Genomic DNA, 18,039 nt, shown 5'->3' with positions numbered 1-18,039 from the left:
AACACTGAACTGGAAGCGATCAACCGTTAAACACAAAGAAGTAATAGATTAAAAGAAAGTTTGGTCCGCCACTACCCCATCTGAATTTACACGTGGTTTCTAAGATTTCCACAAGAAAATTATTTAGCCAAGGTCGAATGCTATAGAATTTCATTTCCAGACCAACTTAGCTAGTAGATGACGGCTTATAGAATAATCACACTCATTGAGTAAATTTGCTTTGCTCGATTTAAGATTAAACCCTGCATAATTCGATTTTTTCGCCCTATTTGAACACCTTTTCAGTTGATACGGTAAACCACCTTACCCGTTTCCAGCAGATACGAAGGAAGACTATCATTCATTTGTTGTGTTTTTGGCCACTTGATGAATGTAAAACTAATATTCACTCTTCTTTTAGCTCCTTTCGTTGTCTCCAGCAGCTCCTGGGGGGCAAATATCTCTGCTAAATGCTCCTCTGTGTTCACCAGCTAGTTGCTGACTGTGTATGTCAGCTGTTTGGTGCTGAGCACATAGTGTACTGTGGGTTTAAAACCTTTTTGCTGAAAACAGCTGCCTGCAACAATGTTGTGAGTGTCAACCAAAAACAGTAAATTAAAACCCAAATCTTTCAGATATGACCACAAAATTTAGGGTGACTCAACAGGAGGAAGGATCAAAGAGGAGTAAAATGCCAAAGTTGCCACTCAAGTTTAAGGAATTTTGTCTATTTTAAGTCTTTTTTACATCTATCAATAAAAATCTGTCTTTTTGCCTAATGTCTCTGCACTGGACAGTCTTCCTTATAATTAACCTAGCCAACCATCCTACGTTGATTTGACCTCGGACCTCCGCCTTTCACACAAACATTTACTTCACGCAGTCCAAACCCAACTGTCTTAAGCATGTCGTCTCCAGCTGCAGATCAGCGCCCATCGAGGGGTTACCATGCTAATGTTGGTGGGTCCCCACACAAGGTAGAGGCTGTAATTTGGTTTATTGGTTCCTGGTTTAATGAGGTAATTTCTAATTAGATTGAAAAAGATTAAGAAGCTCTCATCTATTGCACTGACAGAAGATAAAATGATAAGCTGATGACAGTTTGGTTGGTCAACGAAAAACCATGGCAAGTCGAGGTCAACTGCCATCACACTCCACTGAACAGTGTGTGTGTGTGTGTGTTTGTGTGTGTGTTGGGGGCATGGCTGGGTATGTTAGACCAAAAAAAAAAAAAAATGTTTGTATAAGTGTGTGTATCTGTGAGTGAGTGTGTTTCCTGCCGTTCTGGCCCCAGCTGTACCCAGATGGCCTGAGAGCACAGTGTGCTAAGCTAACAGAGACGAGACAGAGACATTCACCCTCAGTGAGCTGGAAGAACACTGTGGTCTGACAAACATAATAATACACATTTCATCCACAGAAGTTACTCCCTATTAAATATCTTCCATTTCATTGTACAGGTGTTAATGTAACGCATTAATTATGACAACGTTAGCACACAACAGCTTTAACCATTGAATAAATGTGCTAATGGTGGTTACCACATGACTAGATTGAGGTAATTAGTGACGCATTTACTCAAGTAAAACCATCCTAGTCTAGTCTAAATGGACTTTTTACATTGACATTTTAAGGAATTTAATAACTAATTTGCCCAAAAGAGGTTAAAATTAAATTTAAGTTAACTAAACTGTGTCATTGTGTTAAAGTACAACAGCTAGTTTATTTATTTATTTTTATCCTGCGTTTCTTTTTTTAGTCACAGTTGATAAGATATCGCACACACAACTCGATTAATAATTAATAATTAATTGATCTGGGACTGGGAGTATTTAAGTACATTACATTTAGAACGATACAGAGTAAACCAGAAAATAATTTACTCTTATTGCTCAATTCAATAACTGATTATGAGAATTGTTGCAGAATAATTTTCGGTCGTCCGAAGCTCATTCTTCAGTAAACTACATACAGAGAGACATCGTGCCAAGTATAACAACAGTGAAAGACCGTGCAACTCAAGTGTAGTTATTCAGTATACTGATAACACCAGTGCAGCCCACACTAAAGAAACATTTGTACCAGAGTTTTTGGCGCATGCATCTACCTGTATTTACTACTTTTTCTCCTTTTAGTCTGTCCTTTGCCCCTTTCTATCACTTCTCTCTGCTTCCTGACCCTCCCATCTCTTATGCGCTTTGCTAAGCTATCTTCTTCTGCCTTCTGATCTTTCATTGTCCTCCAGCTCCCTTTTTTTCCGCTATCTATTTTGTCCTTTCATATCATCTTCCATGCTCTACCTTCATTTTATCCCTTTCTCTCCTCCTTATCCTGCTCCGCTCTCTCTGTGTCTTTAGGTTGGTCAGTTCAGCAAGGCCGAGCTACATTCCTGGGATGCCTGCTACATATGGTCCACATTCCAGCCGGTCTACCGAGAGGCCCACCGCTCCTCACCGCTGGCCCTGTAGAGACCAGCCCAAAGTTGAGCCTGCTACATTGCTTCAGCCTAAAATAATCTTAACACAGCTTTAGTTTAGCTCAGCCTGTGCCTGCAGCTGCAATAATCAAAACTCAGAGCTAAAAGCTCCAACCTGGGCCTACAGTGAGGTTTAATTTATATATCTGTCCTTGCATATAGGCTGCTGTACTCTCTTTGTCTGTATATCTGTGTCCTCGGGGTTCTAGCTGGGGCTCTATCTAGGCATGCGTGTACATATACTACAATGCACAATAACTGTTCTTTAACTAGATCACCTACAGACACACATTTAGGGTGAATATCCCAGGAAATCATCTCCTGGCTCAATTTTTTTACTTACTTACTACGTGCAGGTACAGTACAGGCACAGTCACGCTGCAGACAAAACTGTTTAGGATTACTCTCCCAAACTAGTGCAGGTTAACTCATTACGTCTAAATTTAGCAGATAAAACTAGGCATTTGTTAGTTGGTTTTACATTTTTGTTGCTAGAGAGAACTTTTCCAGTGGGCAGGCACACATAGTGCAACATGTGTTGTACATATGAGTATATGGGTCTGGTCTGGTAAACCACACATAGTCTTGCTGAGGAGTGGCAGCAATCTCTCTCTCTCCATGAGGCAGATACAATAGTCGAGAATACTGTTAGTGCTGCATCACCAACAACTATATCTCAGACTTTGCCATGCTGCACACACCCACACATCTCTGTTCTGTGCATGTGTGCACATGCAAGCACAAACAGACTATATCTCTCTGTCCATCAGACGGTACCGTACACACACCTTCGTACAGCATGACAACACCTGCAAAAGAGCTTTGGTTGTTGTAACCAGAGGCAGACACACACCCTGGCATCCACTTACGATTTCTATAGAATTAGCCTAAGCTAGTCAAAGTTTGCTCTCCGAGGCTGTCTGGGTGTGGCCATAAAAATGTGCAACCTCACTGCAGCTACCGCATTTCCACCGCAGATCCTCCCCTCTTTGATTGACCATCAATAACAGTCAATATTCAGTCCTGCTCAGTTACACCAAGACTCTTGATGGGTTTGGTAATTCATAGGCTTAAGTTAGCAGAGAAAGAGTGACTCATCAAATGACACATTTTTATATTCTATGGTTCTGATCAATGTCAGCAACTCTGACGGGACAAAACGGTTCCAGATCTTTCTGCGGTTATTTTGGAAAGTAAAGTAAAAGGCCTGTTAGTCAGGCTTAACCCTTCCCAATTTGCCAACCCACAAATATACACACATTTGCATGAAATATATTTCAAATACTCACACAAATACTCACAAATACTTACACACACACACACACACACACACACACACACACAAATTCATATACACCCAAAATAACGATTTTCAGGATGACTTGACATTTGACTCTACATTATAGGGCACGGGGACACAAAATTGCTGGCACAAACATCAGATTCCAATCTTTCTCCCATCTTACATGCCCTTTCTCTGTGTGTGTGTGTCTGGGGAGTGGCGCAATCGACGTCACTGCTGGACGGCTGTATTAATCACATCTAGCCACGCAGAGATAACGACTGTGCCTGCTAACCACTTACACACACACACAAACACACACCACACACATCACACACACACATAGGTCAATCCAATGTGGCTAAACAATCAGAAACCAGACAAAGCAAATACTCAAACAAGATGGCAAAGGGGAGAAGGAGAGAAAAAGGGTGGAAAAGAGCCTATAAGGGAGTAACTTCAAAATGGCACAGAGTGGTACACTATACTGCACGGTCCGTAACAGCAGAATGTCTGTAGCACTGAATAAGTATGACATCTGAACAGCAACTCAACTGAGGATTTATAAAGTCATTAAATTCTCCACAAATCAACAGTAATTACCCTCGAGTCGCTAGAATGCAGCTACCGAGGATGCAGATTCAGCTCATTTTTGGCTTAAAAGAACGTGACATTGATGTGCACTTCTAACCTGGACCAGATTTCATGCAGTTAAAATCTTTCTTAGCTCACAATGACTCTTCTAACAATAACAATAATTTCACATCCTTTCTGCATACCAGTCTTTTAACACTCACAGTGTGTCATTGTAACCGAAGTCAATGAGGCCTTGTAAATACATTATCACGCTCCTATATGTGCAACTAGTCACAGCACTTCCTGCATTTGGGTGGGATATTATTACCACAGAAATTAATTCTCTTAAAAACAGTTCTAGGTCTAGGAGTTCAAATGGTGGCATTCTGATAATCCAGATGTGTCCAGTGGCCCGGACTCTGACCGGCCTGCAGCGTCATGTATAATTCACTATTCATACCAAAAGAGGGGATAATTACAGAAGGCCGGGCACTCTTGAGGAAAAAGGTAGGCAGTGGGGGAAGCCGAAATGAGCCCTGTGCAACTAACAAGCATTTCTAGAGCATCTCCAGCCTGAAATGTCAACTTTCTGAGAAATCATGTAGAATTGGAGAAGGAACAGTGGGGGGAAAAAAAGGACATTATTACTTTTGCAATTTAATCAAGTAAGCTTTTCAGCATTGGACAGGCCTTTGAAAAATGAGCAGCAATGGGAACCCCGTATGAATCTCTCAGACCTAAAATCAAGGGGAAAAAAGGCAAGTCATTGGCCAACAGAAATGGCTGTGATTTGCACAAGGTCAAGTTATCCATCAGGAGCTCTTATGCCTTGCAAAGATCAGAGACGACAAGGTCTGAGCTGTCATTTGGCTGACATAGATGGGATGCAGGTGGAAAACTTAAGTGGTTGCTAAACAGAACGCGAAGAACTGGGAGTTGCTGCTCAGCAGTCCTCACTGAATTATAACCAGACTCAACGCAGTTTTCAGCCAAAGAATTTGAGCTCAGGAACCTGAACTTTGATAAGTCATACTTTAACCCATAGTCCTTCTTAATGTTGAAATCTGTAAACTGACATTGCATAAGCAAAGGGCCCTGAACACTGGCTATAAGATTACATAATCCCTGCCACTAGAATTCATAGAAAATGGGGGCAGAGTACATCGACTGTCTGAACTTGCAACAGGTTGATGTGCACAGAGCAACAGCCAGGGTGCCAGTAAAAAGAGCAAGCAATGAGGGGGAAAAAAACCCATAAAAACAGGCAAACAGAAAAAGCATTGAGCTGTAAAAACTACAATATGCACCAGTATGTCACATGGATACGCTACTTGATTATAATTTGGGAGGCAGACAAAAAAACCCTTTGCTTTATATTACAACAGAGCTGTAAGCATTCCTCAGGTTGACTCAAATACAACCTCGACTTACCTCCACCAATTATCACCTCTAGACTCCTGGAAGTAGATGCTGATGCCATGGTCGAAAGTTGGTTAAAAGCAGATCTACTGTGGGCACCTGGAGATACTGAAGGGGGGAAAACAGCATAAGACAAGCTTGAAAGGGGAAATGAATGACGCGGAGGGAGAGACAGAAAGAGGAGGAGGAGGGGGGGGCACCTCTCCACATCCATGTTGCGCTACAAAGGGTGGGGCCTTGAGGAATTCACTCTATCTGCTTTCCTCTCGACTTAAAGCTTATCTTAATTAGACTATGCAGGGTCAGTCTGCCCATGCACTCAATTATGAGTTATTGTGCTTTAAACGCATCGCAATGAGTGAGCAATGACTCCTCGATATTCTTTTGACAAGTCGAGCAGACTACTGTAATACACAACCAACTCTTAGATTCCGCTCCTTCCCTGCTGGGTTTGAATTCATTCAACGCCCCAAACGTTTTGCCTCGGTGGAGACACACCCGCCCCATCCCAGTCCTAGTATCATTATCATTGACACATACACAGAATAAAGATTTTATATATATATATATATAGGCCTCAGCCGACCGACACGCCACCTTCGGTACTAAATCATTTCGGTTTCCTCTGTTTGGACTGACACTACACCTCAATAAAAGAGATAAAACGCCTTTGAGAGCACCGTAGCACGACCTCTCCTGTGGCCTTTAAATGTCACCTCCGCTTCAAAAAGTTTGCAATATGTATTTGACAGTCGCACTTACTTTGGTTCAGGTAAATCCACTGGCTCCGCCGAGGCGCTCGTCAGTGTGGCGATACTACCTCAAATATGCGCAATTTAGTGGCCGTGCGTGGATGAGATTTGAGGATTATTAGGCTCTGTTCGGACTGTTTCCCCCACGCCCAGTTTGTCTGTGGCATTCAGCAGGGCTGGCTACTGTAAAGTTGCCACGTCCGTTACGTTTCACAGACTTATGAAAGCAAAACGACCTGCCAAGCAGTAAAAAATACACACTCTACTTACTTCTTAACAGCGTAATGGTCCAATTAATCTAGGCTACAGCGAAGGGATTTAAGCCAAAAGGTGCGCACATCTAGATGGCAATACATTTGTTATGTAATATCTCCCTTGATGAAAATGACTGAACAGAATCTTTAAAACCATTGCTAGATATAAGAGTCTCGGCTCAGATGGCAACTCCCGAGCAGAAACAGTCGGTTCTGTAACATTTTTTTTCAGTGCAGAAAGCCTTACAGAAACCCTCAGCCACACCTTAACTCTCAATCAATTTTTTTCTGACAGCTCCAGAGGTTTCGACGAGACGCGAAAGCCCGCAAGTTCACCCCTGACAACACTGTCGCTTTGTGTGTCTCGTTGCACTCCGGTGTTAACGTTTAAAAAGAAATGTTAAAATGGTCCAATCTGAGTATCCGGTCCCACCCCGTGCCGCTCGCTGCTCCTAGGGGCTCCCTCCCCGGTCTCTCTCTCCGGTCCAACTCCTCTCTTCAAACCGGCTTCTCACTCCGATCAGCTGGCAGGGCCGTGACGTCAACGCCCACAACCAGCCAATCAGACGCGAACCGGAAAAATCGCTGCTGACGCCCACCCGACACGTACGATGACGATCAGGTGCGTGGACCAATGACCGCGCAGATGTCTGTGAGAAATAAGGCGGGCGCTAGAAGTGGTGGCCAATGGGAATACATCCGCCCATGGGAGGCGTTTCATCCTCTGACCTATTAGGTGTTGGAAAGTATTATGTGTGAAGTGTTAGGAACTTTTTTACACCAGCAGGCTACAGATGAAATTGAATATAATGAAGTTGAATATGGATAGATAATTGAAGTAATGAAATGCCTGAACTTACTGTGACTGTAGGTTATGACCCATCACCAGTCAACACTTCATAAGCTTGTGAGTCACCTTAAATCAAATGTTGTCTGCTCTATTCTGTTCAAGTCAAATCAGTTTCATTTATATAGCTGAAAATCAATCATTTGCTTCATAGGGCTTTATAATATGTATAGCATATGATATTGTCTATCCATACATTCAATTTAGATATTGAAAATCAGTCATGAGGCCAGTTCAGACATAAGGCCTTTCATGGTAATGGCACTGCTGTATATAACCAAACATCTAAGCCTTTATTGGCCCTTTAGGTCGGCCAGTTTGAGGCTTTTAACTGTTATCGAGTCAAGGTTAAAAAAAAAGAGTGATGTCTCCACGCCTCTGACACAACCCCCCCATTTAGCATCCAGTTAGCTAACACTGTCTCTGCTTTTGAATCTCATCTTAAAACCCAATTTTGTTCTCATGCAGCTGTTTTAATCCTGCCCACCTCTTTTATTTTTACAATTGTGGAAAGCACCACAATTAAAAGCTTATATTATTCCTTAAGTTTTAAGATTTTAGGGGCGCATTATAGATTCACTGTGCAGCTGTACTGGTTAATTCGACTGGAAGCAAATGCAAAGGCTTACTATTATGTGATAAAAACAAATTATACTTATTATACAGTATGGTACCAGGATGACCACTTGGACTTATTGGTCTTTCCTCTTGACAGTTATTACAGAGCTGATACAATGCTCCCCGATTGAGTATACGAGGCACTGAAATGGCAGGCACGAGGCACATACTTTCCCCTCCAAATAAATTTAAACTGGGTTACAGATGGCTTTTTCTGATCATTAATGAGTTCCTACATCAGAGAGACACAGCAGTCTGGAAGTTGTCTCAAACTCTTGGTTGGTCTCCTAAGAAGTCTCCATGTTGAGCTCAAAATTTGCAACACTGAAACTTAAACAATAAAAACTTCTTAGCATTTTAAACTGTTTTTCAGCGTAGAGTTTTGCATTTTTTTAAGCAAACACAGCATTCCTGTGGTTTGGAGTGAAGTAAGAATCGGGTTCTACAACCAAATAAGTGATTGCACTTTTCGTGGACGGAAACCTCAATTGGAGGCTTGCTTGTTGAAGTCACTACAGTTCCACATTTGGAAAAGAGAATGTGCGCTACATTTTCCCTTCGAACCGGAGGAAAAAAAAATCATTTGTGCGCCAGCTGTGGAGGTATTGAGGACGCAGGGTGAAATAAAAATGCTCATGATGTAATTTAGATGATAAAATCTTTGTTGAGAAGATTAGCCACGCTACTGTCGGTAGCAACAGAGTTTGAGGATTGAATGAGAAATGAAGACATGAGCAGCAGGTTTATTCCTGAAATACATTAGAGAGTCTTTGATACTGTAAGCAGTACTCAGTGCTGCATAATCGAAGATACCTGAAGTCTTCTCAAGCCACTGCAGTGCTTGCATGAGAAGAACCAAATCTTGGGTGAATTTTCTCATGACTTTTTAATGTAGTAGATCTGTGAGTGCGTGTTGCACATGCAGTCTGCCGCATGTTAGCTTGGATTTTGAGAGGGAGGATTATTAGATGGTTCTACTTGTCTGTGCACACCCAGTATGATCACACAGATATTGCACATTTAGTTGCATGAGCATGCACAAATCCTTGGAAAAACTGTAAATGTGTTCATGTCATAAGAAAATATAAAAAATGCAGTTTCAACGGTACCATACCGGCTCATTTTGGATTCGGCAAAGAACAGAGAAGTTACAAAGATCAGAGGCAACAACCTGTCAACCCTTTTGTTGTAACATATTTTAAACAGGCAGTAACACAATGCCGCCTCAGCACAGTGACACAGCTTTTATTCCTTGCCTCAATTTATGTTGATGCATTCACAAAGCTGGGCAGGAATGCGCCACAGGCACACATCGTTCAAGAAACCAATCCATCCTCCCTTCATCATTCTCGCATGGTTCTAACACCAACACCATTAGGTGCCCCCCCCCTCTTTGTCTCTGTTGACTTAAACACATCAGGGCAGGGTGAACTATTCAGTTCATATCTCAGGGATGGTGGATGGTGCATTCTCTCACACACATCTTCCATCTAATAAAACTGTTCCTGGAGTCTTAAGGCTATTGGTGACCCTCATGTCGAGATATTAGCCATATCGCAGGTAATGTGCTATCATGAGCATTTATAAGCGTTTTTTAGAGCTGAGCCCTATTTAGAGGTGTGAACTTGTTTTTGCTTAGTCTCTTGTCACTTCAATTGAAAGGAGTGTGATTTACTTCTTAGGCAGAGTCAGATGACATCTTTACTCATGAATGCTTTTGTTAAGTCCTTGACATGTCTGAACATTTGTGAGGTTAACTCAGCACCACACAATAATGACATGTTTGTAGGAATTTATAGTGAATCCTTTTAATTGTCCAGTTGAAGTAGAAGTGGTAATCCTGTGCACTGAGCAAGTTATATTTGAACTGAAGAACTCCATGGTCAAAGCTTTTGATTTGTTCAAATTAAGATTATCATGCATGATTTGTAAAATAAAAACTTTTAAGATAAACACCATCATACCATTGTAGAGAAACTATTACTAAGGATAGAGGAGAGAAGGGTGAGATGAACTACTTTTTACTTGAGACATCTTTCATTGATATGTGAAGGTAAATGGTTTGACAAACAGACTGGAAAAACTGGAAGCTCTGTTATCCAACAGCCAAGTTCTGCCGTACATTTGTGAAACATAATGTTCCCTTTTTTATGATATTAAGTCACAAAAGATTTGTCCCAACTTTAATATTTGAGACCATAGCTTGCATTTTGTTATATGGTTTGCTTTATATTGAAAGTGGCCGTTCCTTCATGGAAGTGGACATGATGAATTTGCCACCTGAATCCTCCTGGAAACCTGTGACTATACCAAGTGTGAACGTATCGTGACATCACCCATTGGTTTGTAAAGTACCGCTATGACACTTTGTCGGAGCCAGTGGAGGTGATGTACAGCTAGTTGAGCTGCGCTCATTGGCTGCGCAGTAGCAGGAAACAATGGCAGGTCGCCATTGTTTCTCCATAAGAGTGCATGGTATCGTTTTTTGTTACAGCCAATGGATCTCCCCCTGCTGGACTTTACATAGAATGTAGGTTTAAGATACTTTGCGTTGGCTTTATTTCACAGACCTGGAAGCTCTGATCATTTTATATACAGTATATTGTCCATGGTCTATACAGAAGCTGTCTGTTGCTTTGAGTAGATGTTGGTGTTTTGGATGCACATTGGGATTGTTACAACTGTACAATGATGGGTTCTAAGAATAAAAGCAGAATAACAATAAAATAATGATTGAATACTAATATTCATATAAGAAACTTGCAGTACTCAGTGTACCTCCCTCCATCTCTAGGTGACAAAGGAACTGTGTATGGTCTCATACAAAATGTTGTCTATGCAAACAAGTTGTGGTTCTGTAGTGGTAACTGCCAATTTTGTACTCACAATACAATAATTCAATAATTAGGGGAACATAAGAAACATTGGTGCCCCTAAAACATTATGTAACTTGTTTATTAATCATCATTAGAACTGTGGTTGGATATAAATAATGTGTGCATTAGTGAAAATAATGTATACTAGGTACTCCGTTAGATCTTCTAATGCATGTAAGCTTAATTAAATAACTATTATTTCTTAAAAGGTTGAGGTAGCACACCTCCACTGTTATTTTACAAATATAGCCTGAGTGAATCAGCGTTAAAAAAGCAGCATGAGTTGCAAAATAAAGATTCTTTAGAAAAGACTATAGAAAGCATCACAGAGTAGGCATGCCCTTACGCTTTGCCTCTGGTGTGACGTGTATCAGTGGAAACCATAATGCTGTTACTTCCTGTGTCTCTTGTAACCACACAACGCAGACTCAAGAACAATGCTGTGATTTAATTGCAGCAGTACATCCTGTTAGTTAGTGCCATACATTTTCCATCCATATGTCTCTCACTTCAATACAAGCTCCTCTTTTCTGTAATTTCACTGTGTTCAATCTCTCCTCTTCCTTTGGTTCTCCTCCTCCCTCAATTGCGATCTTGCTTGCAGAGTACATAAATCCCTCTCTTAAATAGATTCCAAGAAGCAATCGGCACCTCTGCCAGACAAAGAGCAATCTGGAAACTATTCAAGCCAGGTAATTTCTCTCCAAAGCTGAACAGAGAGAACACATTGCATAGTCACACACTACAACAGGTGGGGGACTTTCTGCTTCAAGTGAGCGAGACCAACTCTCACAGATGAAATTGAGAGCCTGAAGCAATAAGTCAGACGGTTCAACACTGACAGACTGCAGAGGATATTACCAAACCACCCTGGACATTCAGGATCAAGGTATTATGGTTCTCGAAAGTGCAGCTCAATCATAAAGAGATTTTAGTAAAGAAATTTGGTAGCAGTTTAGCAGGTAATATTTATATCTGTTTGGCTGTTTTATTTATGTATTTTCATGATTTTGTGCAGGTAAGGCCAGTAGGCATATGTAGCCTACTGAAATGAATGAATGAATATATCTATGCTAGCAGCTCTGTGAGGCTGTATTTAGTGGTGTTTTGAACTAAATGCTAACTTTAGCATGCTAACATGCACATAATGTCAATGCTAAAATGCTGATGTTTAGCAGGTATAATCTTCATATTCACTATCTTAGTTTAGCGTGTTAGCATGCTAACATTGGCTAATTATTACTAAACACACAACTGAGGCTGATAGAAATATCATTAGTTTCGCAACTTTGGTCATAAAATATCAAATGGAAATTTTGACCTGATAGTTGCCGGGTGACAAGTCAGAGGACCACCAAAGTTATTAAATCCATCGTCTGAGCACCACGGACATCTGTACCAAATTTCATGGCAAACCATTCAATAGTTGTGGAGACAAAAACCAAAAGTGTCAACCTCATGGAAGCGCTGGAGGAAAAGTCAAGGGATCACCAAAATCAGTAGGCTTGTGTACCAAATTCCATCGGAATCCATCCAGTGGTTGACATATTCCAGTCTGGACCAAAGTGGTGGATCGACCAACTAACCGTTCGAAAGACTGACATTGCCATCCCTATAAACACACAGCTAATGAGGCTAAAAATCTGCTTCTATACATGTTAATGTTCATGCAACATTTAGACCTACATGTATCTTTTCACTGCTACTTAAATATGCTAAAAAGGAGACAAAATATTCTGATCAGGTGAATGCTAATTTTAAAATAACAACCTCCTCAGTCATGTGATAATGTCTATTTTTAGTTCTTTGTATCAAAGTATCAAGACTTTTCACCAGATAATTGTCCACAGAGTTCAGGTGCACCTTTGAACAGGGAGTTATTTTTATTTTTCAGGTTTATATACTGACTCAGTAAAACAGCTTTGAATTGCTGACATCCAATGACCTCCTTCTCGGCCTGTTAGATGTCAGAGGTCTCACTTACACCTATTCTTCTGTCACTGCCTTTACTCCAGAATGCTGACTCTTCCTCAGTCTCTGATTTTACCACCATAAGTGTTCATCTGCTCCACTACCACCCATGTTGTCTTTCTCTTCATCTCCCACACAGCTTCTCTCTTTCCAAAATCCCCACAACTAAACTCCTATGGGCTTCTTGGGTCTGGTTCTATCAGACTGTCAGTTAGATATCAGTCACAAGGGAGTAAGGGGAGCACCTCTGTCACTTTAAGAAATGCCTCTGGTGAAAAGAAACTGATTAGTAGTGCTGGCAGCCAACCACGTGGAGTGCTGTGTGGAGACCGAAGCCAATGAGAAGCCCTGCTGGGTGGAGGTTACAAAAGCAGTCTGAACCCAATGACTCAGCAAAGTTGAGTGCGTGTGAGATGACACTTTGCAACGATTTAAAGGGCCAGCGTGCCGGCTTACGGCCCTCTGAAGGAAGCTGAAAAATGCACTTTCAAAATCAGGCCAAGTGTTCACTCCCTCTCTCTTGTGCAGATCACTAAAGTATGTGGCCCAGGTTGTTGTGCAGAGTTGTCAGTTAAGGCTGTGCAGAGTCCATTAGAGTGCTACACCCATGTTATTCCACTGGCCATTTGGATATATGGATGTTTGTTGTAGAATTACCCAGTGCAACATTGGGTAACATCTTTGCTTTAATAAGTGGTATCACAAGAAATCATTTTTGGGCAGCCATGTGAAGTGGTGACTGTGGTTGGGTTAGCCTACCATGTTGCTTGAAAAGTGTATATAATTTAATAATTTTGGTTGAGCAGGGAGTTGTACTTACATAGTACTTTTAAATGAATCCCAATCCCTCTTAGCATTGAGCTCTTAATTCTATGTGTAAAATATGAGCAATATGTAGTGCCAAAAAGTTGATAATAGAGATAATAATAAAACTTCAGTAAAGCACATTTCATACAAAACAATGCAATACAATCTGTTGTGAAACAAAACAAAAATAAAACCACATAAAAAGACAGACAAACACAACAGAAAGGATAATGATATACCGTGTGGCGCACTGGGACACATTTTCATTGATCATTGACATTGATCAAACCCCACTAATAGTTTGCTTGAAACCCTGCAATGCAATGATTCACCTTGGTGAGATGTACTGTATAAACCACCATTATGCAACACTACACCCATCAGTAATGGTGCAAAATGATCCATACGCGTCAGACTGTGTCAGTACTCACTATAGGGTTTTTCTGTCTGTATGTAGTGAATACTGAATTAGACTTCAGCTCAGGGGCTTCAGCGAACTTGAGTTTGATACACTTTTAGTAATGATTACTATGAATGGACTCTAAGTCATTAAAGTTTAGTTTTGACCTGATTTGTATTTTAAGTCGCTCTCTGGAGAATATCACTTTAAAGATGGTCTTCATTTCTCACAATAAGAATCTATTCCATCCTCCCCTTCCTATAATCTGTTTCCTCAAATATGAATGGCCGAGTCATCCTAACACTGCTACACAGATTTGCAGCTGCTAATGATTTGGCCCTTTCAGCTCTGTTATAGATTGAATGACCCACATTATAATCTGGTTGGGCACTGTTCCTTCTTCCTCTCTGTACTGTAACACTGGGCAGTATTGTGAAGAAGTCAGGTCTGGGAGCAGCAGTGGAAACTTCCATTAGGCCACAGGAGAAGAATACTCCTGAGTATTGTTCTGGTCAGGGCTGCAACATTCAGCATAGCACAGCACACCTCTATGACAAGACAGGAGCTATATATATACTGCAGCTAGCAGTAATTCAGCAACTGCAGCCATCTTCAGCATCCCAGCCACCTCTGCAAGAGGAGAAGGGGCCTCTTAAAGACATAGTTCATATTCATATCATTAAAAGTAAAGACATTGAGGGAAATATGCTTACTTGCTTTTTTTGCTGAGGGATGGATGAAAATATCAATATTAGACCTACTACTATCTGGTATCTAACAGCTAGCCTGGCTTTGTCCTACCAGCACCACCAAAGCTCACTAATTACCACCATTGGACAGAGCCAGAGACATTTCCCAAAATGTCAAACAATTGTTTAAAAAACCTCCATGAGGAGCAAAACATCAGTGACATGAGTCATTTGTCGTCTCCATCCAGCTCCATGTCAAAAATGCAAAATGACTGGTAGCCGTTAGCAACGAGACATCTTTATCAAACTCAAGTTTTGTTTAATCTCTCTACATTCTCTGAGTTTTTGTCAACCAGACTGCCGCCGGTGACACAATTGTGGTATCCTGATAATGGGCGTTCACTAAACAAAATGATATCATGTAAAATGCCACAATGGCCTCTCTGGAATGTTAATTTTCTTCTTCATGCTGACAATTCAAATTGGAAAATTCAAACAATGAATTGTCAGCTATGCAAATCCAGAGTGTTTCTGCAAGTTAATGCAAAGATGAGCTTAAGATGGAATTCTGCTGATGTCAGGTGAGTTGTTCTGGTATGCTGGGTTGTTAGGCAACTAAAGGAATGCTGGAGGGGGTTACTAATGTTAAAATTAATATTTACATACCACTATTTCATTTCTATTCATAGAAATATAAGATGAATGCAAAAAGCATGACAATTGCAGATAAAGTAATAATTCTGCTCCCTGTAGATTAGACATTGGTCCAAAGTGCTGTCCTCCTCGTGCTCTCGTTACTGTGCTCGTTGTACTTTCCTGCAGTCAGTGAACTGTAACCGCTGCCCTCGGTCTCCGTCACCTCTCCACGTTGAGTTTGTTTGTTCCAGGAAATGTTCTGACTTGAACACTGAACCACCTTAAGAAATCACCTATTTTCTTCACAGCTCAGGAGAAAAGAGAATCAGCTGTTTCCTCATTGATTCATGTGATCCACATCCAGCTGTTTCATAAGCTTGTTGTGGCTGTGATGTCAATCGTGCTCATTCATGTAACTGCAGCCAGGATTAACTAGAGAGAGGTTTTTTTTATGCATTGCATGCACAGTTGACACTAACCTCTGAACTGCAGGTGTAGCAGATTTTTTTTAGGTGTAAAGAGTTACCTTGTTCTGTGTGTCTCTGTTATATAATTCTCCTACTCATTACCCACTATTCCACACAGCAAACAGGGAAGTCTGATCCCTTTGCATGTGAGGACCAGAAGGCCATGGCAATACGCAGCCGTGCCCGAATTCTCAGAGAACAGCATTTCCATAAGGTTTATCTTGGTTGCCACATGCACGGCCAAGGCCTACTTACTGATATGATTAGCCTTGCTCGTGGAAAAGGAACACATTATCCTCAGACAGTCTGATCCAACCTCCATTCTTTCCAAACACCCTTATTTGTCTGATGCTTGGAACTTCTAATGATGATAGTGACTGAAATGCATCCCTCTGTTACTTAAAAAAAGAAGAAAAAAATGACGTGGCAAGGCCTGTTGAGGCAAATAGTTGGAGACAGGCTGGCATAACCGTGGCCGCTGAAAGTGATGACATCACTCCGATAGGGAGACTTTGAGATCAGACGTGTCAGTGACAAGTGCTAGCTATTAAAGCTGACAGGCCACTCGGAGGCACTTTCTTTTTCTCAGTATCAAAGTGCCAGGGCTTGCTTTTTCACACCAGTAGGTTAAATATTAACATCATCCAAACTGTTTCATTTTAACTCAAAATCTCATACTCATTTGTGGCAGTCTGTAAGCACCTCCAGCAATACTCTAGCATGTCTACTTTCCATGCTGTGACACCATGTGACAGCATTGCGGCAGAGAGACCAGCGAGATGCCTCAGCCCCAACTGGCACTCCGTTTTCCGACATGCACTCTCACGGATCAATAACCTCTTACATAACATTCTGGTTTGGACTAGAGGCGAGATTCCAGCTGACTGGAACATGTGACAGGGCTTTGACTGTGTTGACCCACATTTTCCCTTCCTCCCGAGATCCCTCCCCTTTCTGCCGTCCGTCTCCTCTTCCCACCAAGTCCCTTCATTAGCCCAAACCCCTCTCTACCCCTTCACACCCTTCATGAAAGCAGTCATGTAGACAGCCAGATTCAGACTTGGGTGGGTCAGGCCTTTCTGTGACATGCCCAGACATGCAGCCATACAGAATGAATGACACACATGGGGAATAAGTGGTGGCTGAGCAGTAGTTTTTACTCTGACAAATGACTTAACGCATACAGAGGTGATCATGGAAAGTGTCTGACTTTGTAGGGTATTCCAGACAGATACAGTGTTATGGGTTGATGCTTTGGCAGGTTTTTTTATGGGTTTCTCCTGTAACTGTTAGCTAATAATCGGTGTTAGCCAGCAATGCATATTTGCAAAGTGTTTCAGTAATGGGACTGCTTTCAGGAAAGTGTACTGTGGCCATTAGAAAAGATGGTAAATTTGGTAATTACATCACAGATGCTAATCCCGGCAATACTCCATTATTTCTGCAATTTGAGCGGCAGCTTTTTGCTGTCTCAAATTAGTATGATGGAGGAATGGTCAGTTTCTTCTTTGTGTGTGCAGAAGATAGACTACGGGACGTGTTTGCTAGCGGTTATGCTAAATAGGAGGAATATAACAACCTCCCGTTACTCTGACTCAAGAGCATTCATGCATTTTCCAGGATGGCTACTGCCACTGCTAACCTTGTAGTCACACCATTTCAATAGCTTAAGTTAGCATATTTTTTCATGCAATGTATCTTGAGCAGTTTGAAGCAGGTACAAACTGTTTAAAGCACCTTTTAAATGACTGAATAGACTGAGGTAATAATATTTTATTTAGCTGCTAGTGATGGTGGCAGCCATTTTGCTCCAGTTTTGTTGAAATTTCCATAGCTCTTTATAGTAATGTCTGATACTTCCAACTCAAAATTTCAACTCGGAGGCTGCCATGAACATTATTTTCTGACTTTGCTGTTATTTATTACTGTCTGAATGATATAATATAAATGCATTATAAGCTTATACTAGAACAGGAGAAATTAGGGTAAG

General features: G+C 41.2%; 1 long non-coding RNA gene across 1 annotated transcript in view; it reads right to left on the bottom strand.

The window, feature by feature from the left end:
* The window catches only part of LOC118342232, a 22,093-nt gene extending 14,890 nt beyond the window's left edge, over positions 1-7,203 (bottom strand). Inside the window, exons 1-2 of the long non-coding RNA XR_004797467.1 lie at positions 6,495-7,203; positions 5,745-5,840 (exon numbers count right to left, since the gene is read on the bottom strand). This is a non-coding gene — a long non-coding RNA (uncharacterized LOC118342232). The remainder of the gene's footprint in view (positions 1-5,744; positions 5,841-6,494) is intronic.
* Positions 7,204-18,039: the final 10,836 nt, after the last annotated feature.

Source organism: Morone saxatilis, unplaced genomic scaffold, assembly GCF_004916995.1.
Source record: "Morone saxatilis isolate NCDOM2014 unplaced genomic scaffold, NCSU_SB_2.0 Contig8, whole genome shotgun sequence".
Lineage (NCBI taxonomy): Eukaryota > Metazoa > Chordata > Actinopteri > Moronidae > Morone > Morone saxatilis.
This window is presented reverse-complemented; position numbering and strand designations above follow the sequence as displayed.